We start from the raw sequence: 14,435 nt of genomic DNA on the forward strand, positions 1-14,435 counted from the left end.
ACAAGAAATCAGGACTCTAAACAACCTGCTTTCAGTGTGACTGAGCAACGTAGCCGAGCACAGTCTGGTTTCGGTTCCAGATTTGTAAAACAAATATAGGAATCATCATTAAACACTCAGATCTTCCATGCATCATGTTTGCATGGCAGATTTGAGATGGTACTTGGCCGTCCCCAGCTGTTCTGGGCTGCTAATGGCCAGAAATCCATTCAAAACACAGAGAAATATGATGATGAACAGTAGCAGCAATGAAGCAGCATATCAAGGGTATGATCTTATACCTGAATGCTCAGAGGCTGCTCGGTCTAGGCCTTGGAGGCAGGGCTGCTACTCCTTCCTTCCCTTCCTTCCTCTTCCTTCCTCTTCTCTTCCTTTCTCTTCTTTTCCTTCTCTTTTCTCTCCTTTCTCTTTTCTCCTTCTCTCCACGATTCCAACAGTACCAAGAGCTCTAAATGAGCCTAAGGTACTCCTATTTATAGCCCAGCCCATGACTAGGGTCCGTTTGGCTGTTAAGGCCCTTTTTGAAAATGCATTTTTGACTGTATTCTCAGTCATTCTTGTTGAGGAAAAGTCCTCATACATAAAATCCATTCATCTATCATGATGATATATATGTTTTGATGATAACAAATAAACCGAATTGTACTAACTCTTGTTTAAGGTGTTTAAATAAGAGCATAGCACCAAGTGAGGGGGAGCACTCAATTCAAGAGATTGATACTCAAAGCAAATTGAACTTGTCCCATCTTTCAAAGACATCAAAGAAACATAAAGAATGGAGAACAAGTTTTGAAGACAAAGATCAAGACAAGTTAGAGGAACTCACTTTGAAGACGTTCATGTAAAGAAGTGAAGTTCAAGAATTGAAGAAGATTGAAGACTTAGAATTGTACTAAGTTGTATGATCATAATTAAAGTCACAAATGATGTAATGCACACACATAAGCATGCATTCATATAGATGGACTTTAGGAGGTTTAATTAACCCAATCCATATGACCAAACCAATTTAGAATCAACCAAGTAAGTCCAACAAAGTTTTTAACAGGTTCAGCAGAATTTGCTGATCCGGCATACCGAATATGGAAACAGCATGTCGAATCCACTTTTGACTGTAAAATACAATCTCAGGTTTTTGCTCATAGTTGCCAAACGAAATGTGCCGAATCATGATCCAGCATAACAAATTGGCATTTTACTGTTATGAATTAGTCGTTGGGCAACGGATATATTCTATGATCTGGCATACCGAATTGGGAAACGGTATACCGGATTAGGACAGAATTATGTCCTAAATTAGCAATGAACCTTAGATGCTTTGAGTACCTTTGCCTATAAATAGGTACGCTCATTTGGACTAATTCAAATTAATTAAGGCTAATCAAAAGCATCACAAAGGCATTCGAACTTGATCATTCAAAGTATTGAAGCATTCACTCATCAAGGCATTCAAGTTCACTTCCCTCTCTAGCTAATTATATTCACTTAGCATTAAAGCTCCAAAGTGAAAGTTAGCTACACACTCACTAAGGTTGAGGTAATCCTTACTTAGTAAACTTTTCATTATTATATGTTGTGAGATCTCTTGCTCGAAATCAAGAGTAGTTAATTGTGTTGAGTCCTCTTGCTCGTTAATCAAGAGTAGTTGGTAGTGTGAGTCCTCTTGCTCCTTATCAAGAGTTGTATGAGTTCTCTTGCTCATTCTCAAGATTCTTATTAGTAGAATTCTCTCTAAGGTGAGAGGAGTGGACGTAGGCAAGTATTGACCGAACCACTATAAATTCTCTTATATTATCTTTGTTGTTTGTTTATTTTCATTGATCACTCGTTTATTTTCGCATTAAGTTTTTATTTCCACAACCTTCACCTATTCACCCCCCCTCTAGGTGAATTCACAATTCTGGGCACACAAGTGGGGTCCACAGTGATCCAAGGATATGAGGTGGTCTCTCAGACTCCCCTCAACCTATGGAGGGTACCCATGATATGGGTGGTCCCCACAGATTAAAGCTTTTAAATAATGCTATTTTGCACTCTGGGCGATGTCTGCATCGCCCAAAGATTTCAACAAGGCTGAAACTCTGTGGGCTTGCACAGGGGTTTGACCTAGGGTCAGGGCCTTGTACCCACATGTCACTTAGGGTCTTTTACACACATTTCTAGGGGTGGGACCCTTAGTTATGAAGAGGAGAGAGAATACCTGGAGAGGAAGGTAATACATTATGCTATGAGCTGTGCAGTTGTAAGGGTCAGTGACCCATCTACTGACAGGCATATAGGAGGTCATTCTCAGGGTTTCTTCATCAATTTCAATCATTGGAGTGATACTCCACAGTGTGCTTGGGTGCCATGTCAGGGGTTCCTGTCCTTCAATCAAAATTCCAATCAGCCAGGTGCAGGGTTTGACAGATAAGGCGGCCTCAAGTCCTATGGCGCAAGCTTCATATTCAGCCATGTTGTTTGTGCATTCAAAGTTTAGCTTAAAAGCCCAGGACGTATGAGTTCCATCGGGAGTGATTAGTAGTATTCAGGCTCCACAACCCTTATGATTCACTGCTCCATCAAATAGCAATTGCCAGATCGTATCAGTATTTTTTTATTCTAATTATGCAATATCCTTGTCGGGGAATACATTTTCCAATGGTCTAGTTTCAAGGGTGGGATGTGCTGATAAGTGATCAGTGATTGCTCGTCCTTTAATTGACTTTTGTGTCACATGTTTGACATCAAACCCCAATAATAAGAGCAACCATCGTGCTAATCTCCTAGTTAAGGCCGGTTTCTCAAATAGGTACTTTATTGGATCCATCCTGGAGATCAGGAATACTTGGTGGGTAATCCTATAATGTCTCAACTGCCTCGTGGCCTAGATCAGACCTATGCAGACTTTCCCTAATGATGTATATCTGGTTTCGTAGTCCACAAATTTCTTGCTCAAATAGTAAATGACCTGTTCTATCTTGCCATCATCTTGGTGTTGCGCTAGCATGGCTTCCATGGCTGTGTTTGTTATGGATAGGTACAATAGTAGGGGTTTACCAGATATTGGGGGTGCAAATACCGGTGGGTTGGCCAAGTATTCTTTGATTGCATCGAATGCAGCCATACATTGCTTATTCCATTCCTTGGGCTCATTCTTCTTGAGTAACTTGAAGATTGGTTCGCACACCATGGTTAATCGAGAAATGAACCGATTGATGTATTATATTCTTCCAAGAAAACCCTTAATTTCTTTCTCAGTTTTGGGTGATGGCATGTCCATAATCACCTTAATCTTGGTGTGGTCCACTTTGATGCCCCTGCGGTTGACTATGAATCCTAAAAGTTTTCCTATCATGGTTCCAAACACACACTTCTGTGGGTTCAGCCTTAGTTCATATATCCTGATTCTTTCGAAGAATTTTCTTAAAGCTTCCGGATGTCCCTCACATTCTTTTGACTTGACGATCATATCATCAACATAGACCTCGACCTCTTTGTGCATTATGTCGTGTAAAATGGTGGTTGCTGCCCTTTGATAGGTTGCCCTGGCATTCTTAAGTCCAAATGGCATTACCTTGTAACAGTACGTTCCCCACTGAGTTACAAAGGATGTCTTTTGCATGTCTTCAGGTTCCATCTTGATTTGGTTGTACCCTGAAAAATCCGTCCATAAAAGATAGAAGGGTGTGTTTGGTCATATTGTCTATGAGTATATCAATGTGTGGCAAAGGAAAGTCATCCTTTGGGCTTTCTTTGTTCAAGTCCCTAAAGTCTACACACATCCAGACTCGTCCGTCTTTCTTAGGTACTGGCACAATGTTGGCCAACCATTCAGGGTATTCTGTTACTTCTAAGAATCCCGCTTTGAGTTGTATAGTGACCTCCTCCTTGATCTTTAAAATCCATTCTGGTCTCATCCGTCTGAGTTTTTGCTTTACTGGTTTCATCCCAGGGTATAAGGGTAGACAGTGTGTGACAATGTTGGTGTCAATTCTGAGCATTTCATCGTATGACCATGTGAAGACATCCATGTATTCCTTTAAGAGTTCAATCAGAGGTTGGACCTCTTGTTCATTCAAAGTTGAGCCAATTTTTATTTCTCTCGGCAATTCTGATGATTTTAAAGTTTTCAGGAATTGGTTGTGCTCTTTTTTCTTCATCTTGTTATATTGTTTATACGAGATCGAGTGGAGGATCATTGAACATTCCATCCTCATTGATGTATGCAAGAGGAGGCACACTATAACCAGAAGAAAGTAATTCATTGAAATCAAACTCAACGTCTACATCGGACTCGGACATGGACTCAGAAGGACTAGAAGAACAATTAGACTCGGACTCAGAACTGGAACTAGAAGGACCGAAATATAAACTAGGACTAGGGCTAGAACTTTTGACACCTTCGTAGAAGCGGTATTCTGAAAACTGGGGCCAATTGGGTATAGCTCCTTCAGCTAGGTAGATCAACGCTTGCGGCTTTAGATTCCCAATTAGGGCCTTCTAGTGTAGCGATTACTCTTTCAAATTAGTCTTCAAATTGGAAAGAAGCCGCTTCATCTTGCCAATCTTTGTTGGAGTCCTCACAACCTTCTTGAAGGATCTCCAACCAGTCCGTTTGCTCTATAAAGAAGATTTCAAGACCTGGCATTAGTTGTTGAGAAATTTCATCATACCATGGTTCGTTAAATCCATAATAAGGGAGGATATCTCCTTCTTTGATGAAATATCCGTTAAGAGTTGTGGGGTAAGGTGTAATGACGTTTACCTCAGCTTTTGGGCTCTTTGACTTCTTCACCCTCTTGTACTTCTTGGGGTCCTCTTTGTATAGTTTTTTCATGTAAGTTTGGCTCCTCTTCTGTTTATCTTTCTGGACCCGTTCAAAGAGATCCTCTTTGGTTGGGTTGTAACATAGACCATGGTACTCTTTGTTATAAGAGGGTAAGATGAGTTTTGACAGTCCTTGGTGAGACTTTCCAAGGCCCATACCTAGAAAATACCCCATTTTCTTGAGCATGTTTGGAACTGCTACATTGTTGTTGTTCAGATAGGTAAGGGGAAGCTTTTCCCTCAGGGGTCATGTCGGGTATGTAGCACACACAGTGTCGAACCAAAAATCGACTAGATGGGAGTCTAATTCCTTACTAGTCTCTACATTGGCCAACATGTTTATCATTTCAGGATCGGCCAAAATGGTGACGACCTTATCGTTGATTATGAACTTGAGCTTTTGGGGGAGAGAAGATGGTACTGCCCCGGCTACATGAAGCCATGGCCTTCCAAGGAGCATGTTGAAAGATGAAGGGGTGTCAATGACTTGTAATTCGACTTGGAATTTGGTTGGGCCAATAGTAATCTCAGTGCTCAGAATTCCAATTACATTCCTTCGAGTGCTATCGTAGGCTCTCACTCCTTGTGTGGAAGGTTGTAGCTTGGCTGGGTCGATCCCAATGTGCCGGATGATTCGTAGTGGGCAGACATTTAGGGCTGAGCCATTTTCCACTAAGACTTGAGGGATTCGATTTCCGTTGCAATCAATGGTGACATAAAGTGCCTTTGTATGGTTTAACCCTTCAGGTGGAAGATCCTTATCTGAGAACATGATTGCTTTGACCGCATAGAGAGCTCCTACAATGTTGGCTAGCTGGGCTAATTCGGCTTCAATTGGTTCATGTGCACTAGCCAATGGTTTTAGGACTGCCTCTCTATGTGTTCGAGAACTGGTTAATAATCCCCAAATTGAGATGTTGGCTTGAGTTTTCTTGAGCTGTTTCAGAACCTCATTTTCTGGTTCAACTGTAGCATGACTCTGATTTTGGTTCTGGTTCCTTGCCAATTCAGCTGGGTTGTCAACGTTGAGTCGGGCCAATTTGAAATTCTTCCCGCTCCTAGTGTTGGCATTGTTACATTCTTCATCAAATGGAAAACAAAGTCTGGACTTGAACTAGGCTAGGAGGTGGTCGACATCCGACTCATCCGCTTCCCCATCACTTATGATGATCATGTTGATTTCGGGTTCATCAGTGGTCGGGGTGAGTTCTTGAAGCTTGTCACATAGTGCCCATACCATGGCTTCTATTGTTTGGGTTTCCTTATCTAATTCTTTGAGCAGATCGAGACCTCATCTTCATGGTAGAAAGGGCAGGCTAGTTTGTCACCTCGAGCTTAGGTTGAGTCCTCCAGGCACATTTTTGCGAATGTATGCATTGGACCCTTGGACTAGTTCATTGATGGCCGTAATTTGATCTTGGACACTATTCCAAAGGTTGGTGTGCCTATCCCATAGTCTCCAATATCGTTCATCCATCCTTCGATTGACATTGCAGAGTTGCTCCATTCGCTCTTTTTGGGCTGCAATAATGTTCCGGTTCTCTTGAACCAACTCTTCATTTTGATCCCGGCGTTCTCCGAAGAATGTTTGCATGCCCTACCAGTGATTTTCCATGTCCATAGTATGCCCTCTGATGAACTGGGCCAGATTCTTGAGTTCTTGGGCTATTCCTGGTAAGGACCTTATGTCTTCAACTCGTTCATATTGCCAGTACGCTCTTTGACTATAGTGTCCAAGCAGGTGTGGGCTTCTTGTGGCATGGGCCCTAAGAGACGAGTTGGCCTCTTTTATGATGTGAAAAGTCCTTTCCAAGATGTTGTACAGATTCTCATCCCGCTCCTGATGATCATGATTGAGTGCTATGATCGCATGCTTCAACTGTTGGACGGTTACGACCAGCTCATCCCTTTCTTGGGTATGATCACGTGACCAGTCATCATTCGGGCCGTCGAGTGGACTATGATGTGCGTCGTGGAATTGCTCGTCAGTAGTAACATCAACATAATAGCCTTCCTGGCCCTCTTCATTCAGACATCTTTCGGGTATCGACTCGATAAGGATTTCCTCCTCTTGATGGGGAAGTTCTTCATCAAGTTCTTGAGAATCTTCGTCACTATCAACCCCTATGTTTATCATGAGGACATCATCAGGTAAAGCTTCTGCCAGAATAAGAGCAGTTAAAGCTTGAACCAAATCTTCGGTCCATTCTGCGACAGGAGGATTGGGTTGATTCTCGACCGGTGTGATCAAGGCATGCAAATTAGTGGGCCGGTCCTCCTCTTCAAGATTGTTAATCAAATTAGAATTCCCATCATGAGGAGGGAGGGGATTGGTCTGAACATTGGGTTGTTCGATTAGACCGTAAATTTCCCTTTATCGAGCAGATCTTGGATTGCATGTTTCAATCAGTAACACTCATCAATTGAATGCCCATTTTGTTGATGGTAGTCACAGAAAAGGTTGGACTTGTACCATTTTGGTAATGGGTTCGGCAAGTTAGTCAGCTGAATCTTGGTTAGGAGTCCTTTTTTAATCAACTTCTTGAGGACTAGGCTCAATGGAATGCCTACATCTGTAAACTGTCTTTTCTGTCGGTTCGCCCCTACTCTTGGGGCATTGTTATCAATCGCAAGTGGAGCCTCTATGGTGGGTGCTGATGAGCACATTTATGTGTGAAATCATTCCATTTAATTTTGCATTTTTATTTGCTTAGAATGGAGCTACCTTGGGTATTTTCTGTCTTTTTCAGGGTACAAGGGTATTTTATGCGATGTCATAATATTCTGGACTATCAAGCATCATATCTTCTAATTTACACGTAAAGTGGTCTAGTTTCTTTTCATGGTTATAAAGAGGACTGAATTCTGAGCAAGATGGACGTGTTGCATTAAAAGTACGAATATGTGCAAATTGTCATCTCAAGGGCATTATCGTAATTTGGCAAAGAGGAGATTTCTCAAGAAAAGTCGATATTGGATTCATTGCATCAGTAAAATTAAATGGTTAACATTTAATTCTTGGGTCGAGTCAATTTGGTTCAAGGAAGGAGGGATTATGGCCAAAGAATGGATTATGGCAAAGTTGGAAAGTGTGAAGAAAGAGAAAATAAAAGAAAGAAGAAAGAAAACCTAATTTCTCTCTTCTCTCACGTAAACCTCTCGCTCTCTCTCTCTTAATTTCTAGTTTCCTAATCCAAAACCTATTCTATCTCTTTGATTTATCTTTTTCTAAGCCATCCCCATCTCACACGTTGCCTCTCTCTCTCTTACTCTCCTAGTCCAACCCAATTCCCTTTGATCCTTTTTGGTTGTTTTATTTCAAAACCCATATCACCTCTCCCCATAAAGGGATACGGATTGATTTCTATAAAAGGGAGATTTCAGATATGAGCACCCACCGAGAGCAAAAGGCAGAATTCAGATATGAGCATGACCGAGGCTTGAAGAAGGAGAAGAAAGAGGAGAGGAAGAGCATTTACCAACGCCATCATCCAGCACCTTCATTAACACACACCTGAGTCGCCATCGCTGCCATTGCTTCTACTCTCTTTTCCCCCTCTAATTCTCTTGGCTTGTATCCCTAACTTTTCTTTATTTAATTCATATTAAATGAGTAACTAAACTTGCTACTGTTTTTGGGAAGATGATACTTTAAGGAAGATTTAATTATCCATTCTCTTTTCTTATTGATTGCTTGGAAAAGACTTAGGCATACCATTGTACTTTTTGTGTAATCATGTTTAGATCTAGTTAGGGTAATTTATTTTTGTAATTCAAGTTAACCTACCAAGCAATAGTATTGAATTGATTCATGTGGTCGTATTGATAATACGGTATACCTGAGTGGATTGTGCGTACCCGAGTTCTTTGAACTTTCGATTCATTGTAGCAATCAGACAACAATTTCGCCAAGATACTTTATATCTAGAAGGGACCCTACATTCTGTGGTTGTCGTGGGGCTTGTAGTCGCCATGAGTCGAATATGAGAGAGATTGAATGATGAATCTAAATTAAAGTTGATTCAACCTAAAAACAGTATTTTCTCACCATCTTTTGTTCGCTTTAATCAGTTGCTAGTGTTAGCTTCAAATTAATTAATTTGCATTTTTAGTTTAACCGTAGACTTGATTTAATTTCGTGCAATTTAGCCTTCCAGTTCCCCGTAGATCGACCCCTTGCTTGCTACTTGCTAGATTAATTTAGGGTTTTATTTTTTGACCGGTTAACGACACGATCAGATGCTACCACATTCAACTCAGTATTCTTATTTGGAGAAGTTTTCTTTTCAGTTCTAGTTCGTTGGTGGTTCAAAGTTATGCGTTGTTTGGGATTCCCTTGGATCAAGTCGGGAGGATTCAATGCATCTTCAACTTGTTGACCTGCTTCGAACAAGGCCTCAAAAATAGTCAAGGGTTGAGAAAACAGATGAGTCTTGTAGGACATTTGGAGGTTCTTGATGATCATCTTGACTTGTTCCTTCTCTGTGGGATGATCCCACATCAATGCAGCCTTGGACCTGAACCTCATCAAGTATTGGGTGAACCCTTCATTAGCCTCTTGGTTGGTAGTTTCCAAATCTCGACGGGTTTACTCCATTTTAGTGTTGTATGAGTATTGGTTCTTAAAGGCTTTCACCATGTCATCCCAAGTACGGATTTGAGACAAGTCCAATGACATGAGCCATCTCAAAGCAAGTCCAGTCAGAGACATTTGGAATGCTTGGCCCATCTGTTGTTCAAAAAAGTTTCGGATCCTCATCTGGCCAACATATACTCTAAGGTGGGCTCATGGATCTCCAGTTCCATCGAATTTCTCAGATTTTCACTTGAAACGCTCAGGCAGTCTTGCTTCAGGAAAGAAACAGAGTCCCTCAGAATCTATCATTTGATCTTTCACCCCTTTCACATTCTTCATGGCATGCTCTAGTTTTTGACCTTTTGTTTTAAGAGTCGGGTTTCGACCGAGTCCACAGTAGGCTGTGATCCAGAAGTATGACCTCATCTTTTAAGGCCAAATTGGGGCTTTATGAGGAACCTCCATGAATTCGAATACGACTTCAGTCTGGACTGGTCAGATTTGGGATACTTATTGATAGCATGGTCACTAGGCCCATCAACTGTTGCATCTGGGTCTTGAGTTTCTCAATGTCAGCTCGGATGGCTTCGTCAAGCATTTCCAATTCGAGGGAATTGGAAACGCGAACTAGTCTTCTTTCGACTCTGGTCCAACTAACTGTAGAACTAGTATCTTGTCATCCCGAAGTAATGGTTCTTAGTAAAGTAGGGTCCCGATTAGACCAAAGAAAAGAGTAGTTAGGAAAGAGCTGGTTCTACGGCGAACCTCGTACTTCTAGTATAGCACCTTAAGGGAGGTATAATATGCAACATGATGTGCAAACAAGTTCATAACAAGCATGCCAATCCTAAACAAGGGTTAGCAAGTGTGGACGCTAGGTTGATCAAGTTCTAAGTTGGCCCGAATGTCAAAGATCGCAGTATAGCAAAGCAAACACAAGATAAGATCAAGGTTGATCAGGCCAGTTAAGAACGAGTTCAATAAAGTACCAATTCGATTCTCAAATAATATTACAGTTAGTGTGTCATGATCTAAGTGTTGGGCTCTAGATCCCTACATGACACATGCTGGTTTAGAGGATAATAGGACCGAAAAAGGGTTCCCTTAGCAAGGTGCTTCTATATACCTCTCACCACTCCTACAAGTAAGATGATCAAACGGTATGGCGGTGCAAGCCTGTATAATATACCTAATGGTACAGTGATAAGAGTTGTAGTTTCACCAAGGGTAAGTCGCGTGCCTACACACCAGGCCCAGGGTTACGCTACGAGGTATGAGTAATGTGATTGAACTTTGTAGTAGTTGGATGACCAACGGTGTGTGATAGTGTATGCAAATATGATGCAAAGTTATCCCACCAAATTTAGCATCCAAAAGCACATAATAAAACAAAAAGCATGTTATAATAGTTCAACATATATGCCAAGCACATCAAAAGTCTGACCTATTTTAACAAGTAAAAATTATCTCCAACGAAGTCGCCATTGTGAGGACAATGACATGGCGAGGGATCACCACGTGTCCTCCACCCCATCCCTCTTTGATGAAAAGAGAGATGTGAATTGAATGTTTGGAGTCGCTACCTAGAGGAGTGTCTAGGACCAAAGATTATAATGTAATGACTCTCATAAAATGCCCTTTTGGGGACAAATGGTTTGTTGGTTTGGGTACGGGTCAAGTTACGGTGCGAGGAAGGTATTAGGCACCCCAGTCCGCTCGGACTTACCGATCTTTCTATTGCTAGGCATTATGGAACGAATGACATGTTTTGATAGGATGTAAATACGGGTAAAATCATGCAAAAATAAGATACAGGAGATGTCAAGAAGCACATACCTGGAGGTTTGGCTGCAAGGCAAGGGTTAGTATATCGGAATGTAAAAGTAAAGAAATAAAAATATGATTGACTCTAAGTTATACATGATGATGCGATGAAATACATGTAAATAAATATGGTAATTTAACACGTATGCATGAAGAACATAGGTTAGGGATAGGGATCATTTGAAGATGCATGCATGAGATATAACATTATACAAAACAAAAGAACAACAGGGAGTAAGGTGATCATCACCTAGAGAGGTGGGACCACTTTCCTCCGAAGATGTAAAATGAAAAAAAAAAAAAAGCAAAAACAAAGTACGTCGAATAAGATTAAGACGTGTTTGAGTTAAAATAAAACCGCAAGCGTACAGGTCAATCGTACCTATGGGTCAAACGCGAGGAGATATATGCCACTTTATTTAACTAACTTAAAAGTAATGCAGAGTGAACCAAATTAAAGTGTTAAATTAAACTAATTAAACGAACAAAAATCAATGCATCCTAACTCATAAGCATCTAACAAAATTAAGGGATTAAATCAGCGTCCTAACACATGAGCATCTAACCTATCAAACTAAAGCGAATTAAAAAGGAATAAAAATGCAGCCACACATACTAACCACATAAAAAAAATAAGGGAATAAAAATGCATCCATAAACCACAACCATATAAAATTAAAATAAAAAAAATAGAGGGGGAAGAAGAAGACAGAGAGAGATAGAGGAGATGGAGAATAAGATTGAGAGTTTAGATAGTAAAACCTGGATGTGCTTGTATGAATGTAATTAAAAAGCTTGAATACTTGCATAAACTTACCATGGCCTCCTCTTCTAAATCTTCAAGTCTTGTCATCAACTTAAGAACTTAGACTAGAAGGCTTAAAACCTAAACTAGAATTAAGAAATTACAACCCAATTGAAGACTTAAATTGAAATTAAAGCATAAACTAAACCTATTATAACCATTAAATGAAAATAAAAAAAAACAAACTAGAACTTAGAAAAGCCAAAATTCACAAATTAGAAGGAGAAATAGAGAAGAAATTTCACTAAGTAAATGAGCAACTTTTACAAGAGAAGTAGGGGGTATTTATAGGTGGAAGAGAGGAGAAGAGAGAAGATGGAAGTGTAGGAGAAATATTCTCTAAGAAAAAAGAATATTCTTTTCTCTTTCCTCTTTTACAATGCCTTGAATCCTAAGAAAAAAGAAAAAAAAATAGAAAGAAGAAGAAGAGAAGATTGTTTACATAAACCTTCTATTTCTAGAAAAGTAAACTTTCAATTCTAACAAGTGCTTCCTTTTCTTTGTAGATATCTTTTCCAAGCAATAAAATCAAAGCATTTTTGATTTTTTAACCTTCCATAGATGAGAAAATATAAATCTATCCCAAGTAGAATTCCAGAAGTGCCCTTGAGAAGTTGGAGGAGAGAGAGAGTAAGGGTGATGACTAGGATTCCTTCAAGAATAAATAACATACCCATTCTGTCCTTCAGAAAACGTTGAGCATGGGGTGCTTATATAGTCCTCATCATTGTGTTCCTTGCGAAAAATCACCCAAAATAGACCAAAATTTCGTCCAATTCGGAGTTGGGGAGCCCAAGATATCTCAAGTTGAAGTTGGACTGTCCAGAGCCTTTCAAATGGAATCTTTCGGGAATAGTAAAGTAACTTCTGATAATTTTGTTAAGACCCCTGGAATCCGAACTTCCGCTTCACTTTGTCCCCATCTGACTGTCAATAATTATAAATAAACCCCTACAGACCATTTTCGCGCGTCATTACAGAACCGGCCATAACTTCTCCATTTCAACTCGGAATCAAGTGTCGTTTGAACCGTTGCGAAGCTGACTCGATGGGCTATGCATCCATACTATTAACACCTCTAAAAAGCTTAAAAATATCTTCTTAACATCATCTCTTCTATTTTCACAATAATTCACCTAAACCCTGAAAAGCACAAGAAAGCACCGAGTAACTCTGTCCAATGTGGTAAAATGTATACTTTATGCCCTAAGATTTCACATATAAATGTGCTCATCAGATTCCCCCACACTTGATAGTTACTTGTCCTCAAGTAAAGCAAAAGATAAACTAACCTAGAATGCAAAAAAAATCCTAACTCACTTTCGTAGGAATCACGGTTGCACTTAGCATGTGCAACAAGCCTTTCAACCCCTAGGTTACCCCTAGTGGACGAGTTGTGTCTCGTGGATGTTTGCAGTGAATATACACCCAAAATTCAATAAATCAAAAAGAATGATATAAACTTTTCTCATGGCATAAGTAAGATAGGGCACACAATCTCAAAGAAATACTCAACTAAAGATTAAGGAGCCAAAGGTTTCCCCACACTTGAATCTTATCACCCCACATCAATTCAAGTAACAAGCATGTATCAAGGTCAAGGGATCTCCTCATATTTTCTGAACACTACTCACCTTCAAGTAAACCACTCATAGCACTAATGGAACCAAAGACTTAGGCATTGAGTATTTTTTACCATACTTTCTTTTCCAGGCATTAAGGCAAAAACTTTTTTTTTCTTTCTCAACAACAAACTCTTTTTCTACTCTACTACTGTTCTCTGAATGACATGGTGGAGCATACACCAGACACCCAAATACTTGGTAGCTTTGCTTTTTGCATGTATCCATAAGACATTGAGACATTGATGCAAGAGTTTTTTTTTTCTTTTTTTTGAGTTTCCCTCCAAGGAATTTCGATCAAGTTTCCCTGCTTCATGAGGCACAGTGCCCTGTCTAGTCCCAAGGAATTCCACTTTTCTTTCTATTTCTCTCTTCCTTTTTTTTTTTTTTTTTTTTATTCACTTTCACTTTCATTCCTTGCCACAAACAAATTGGTCTCAACTACTAGCCAAAAGATCAAAGGGGTCCATAAACACATAGAGGAATCTAACCATCACATGAAGTAGCACTCATGTTTTCAAACTCAATCCCCATCACCGGATACAAACCAACTACCATCCTTGAAAAAGGATTTTTTTATTATTTCGCATGCTAGGGGACCTAATTCCCTCTCTCTCGCTTTACAAATCGAAGAGACTTATGCACATAACCAAAAACTATCGCCACAATCAAAATTCACAAAATTCACAATTAAAGTCCAACACACCCCCACACTTAATTCATGCAGTGTCCACAATGCATGCAGAAAAGAAAGAATAAGGACAAGGGAGGGGATACATACCAGGATATCAGGGGTCAA

The sequence above is a fragment of the Telopea speciosissima genome, chromosome 5 (assembly GCF_018873765.1).
Source record: "Telopea speciosissima isolate NSW1024214 ecotype Mountain lineage chromosome 5, Tspe_v1, whole genome shotgun sequence".
NCBI classification, from domain to species: domain Eukaryota; kingdom Viridiplantae; phylum Streptophyta; class Magnoliopsida; order Proteales; family Proteaceae; genus Telopea; species Telopea speciosissima.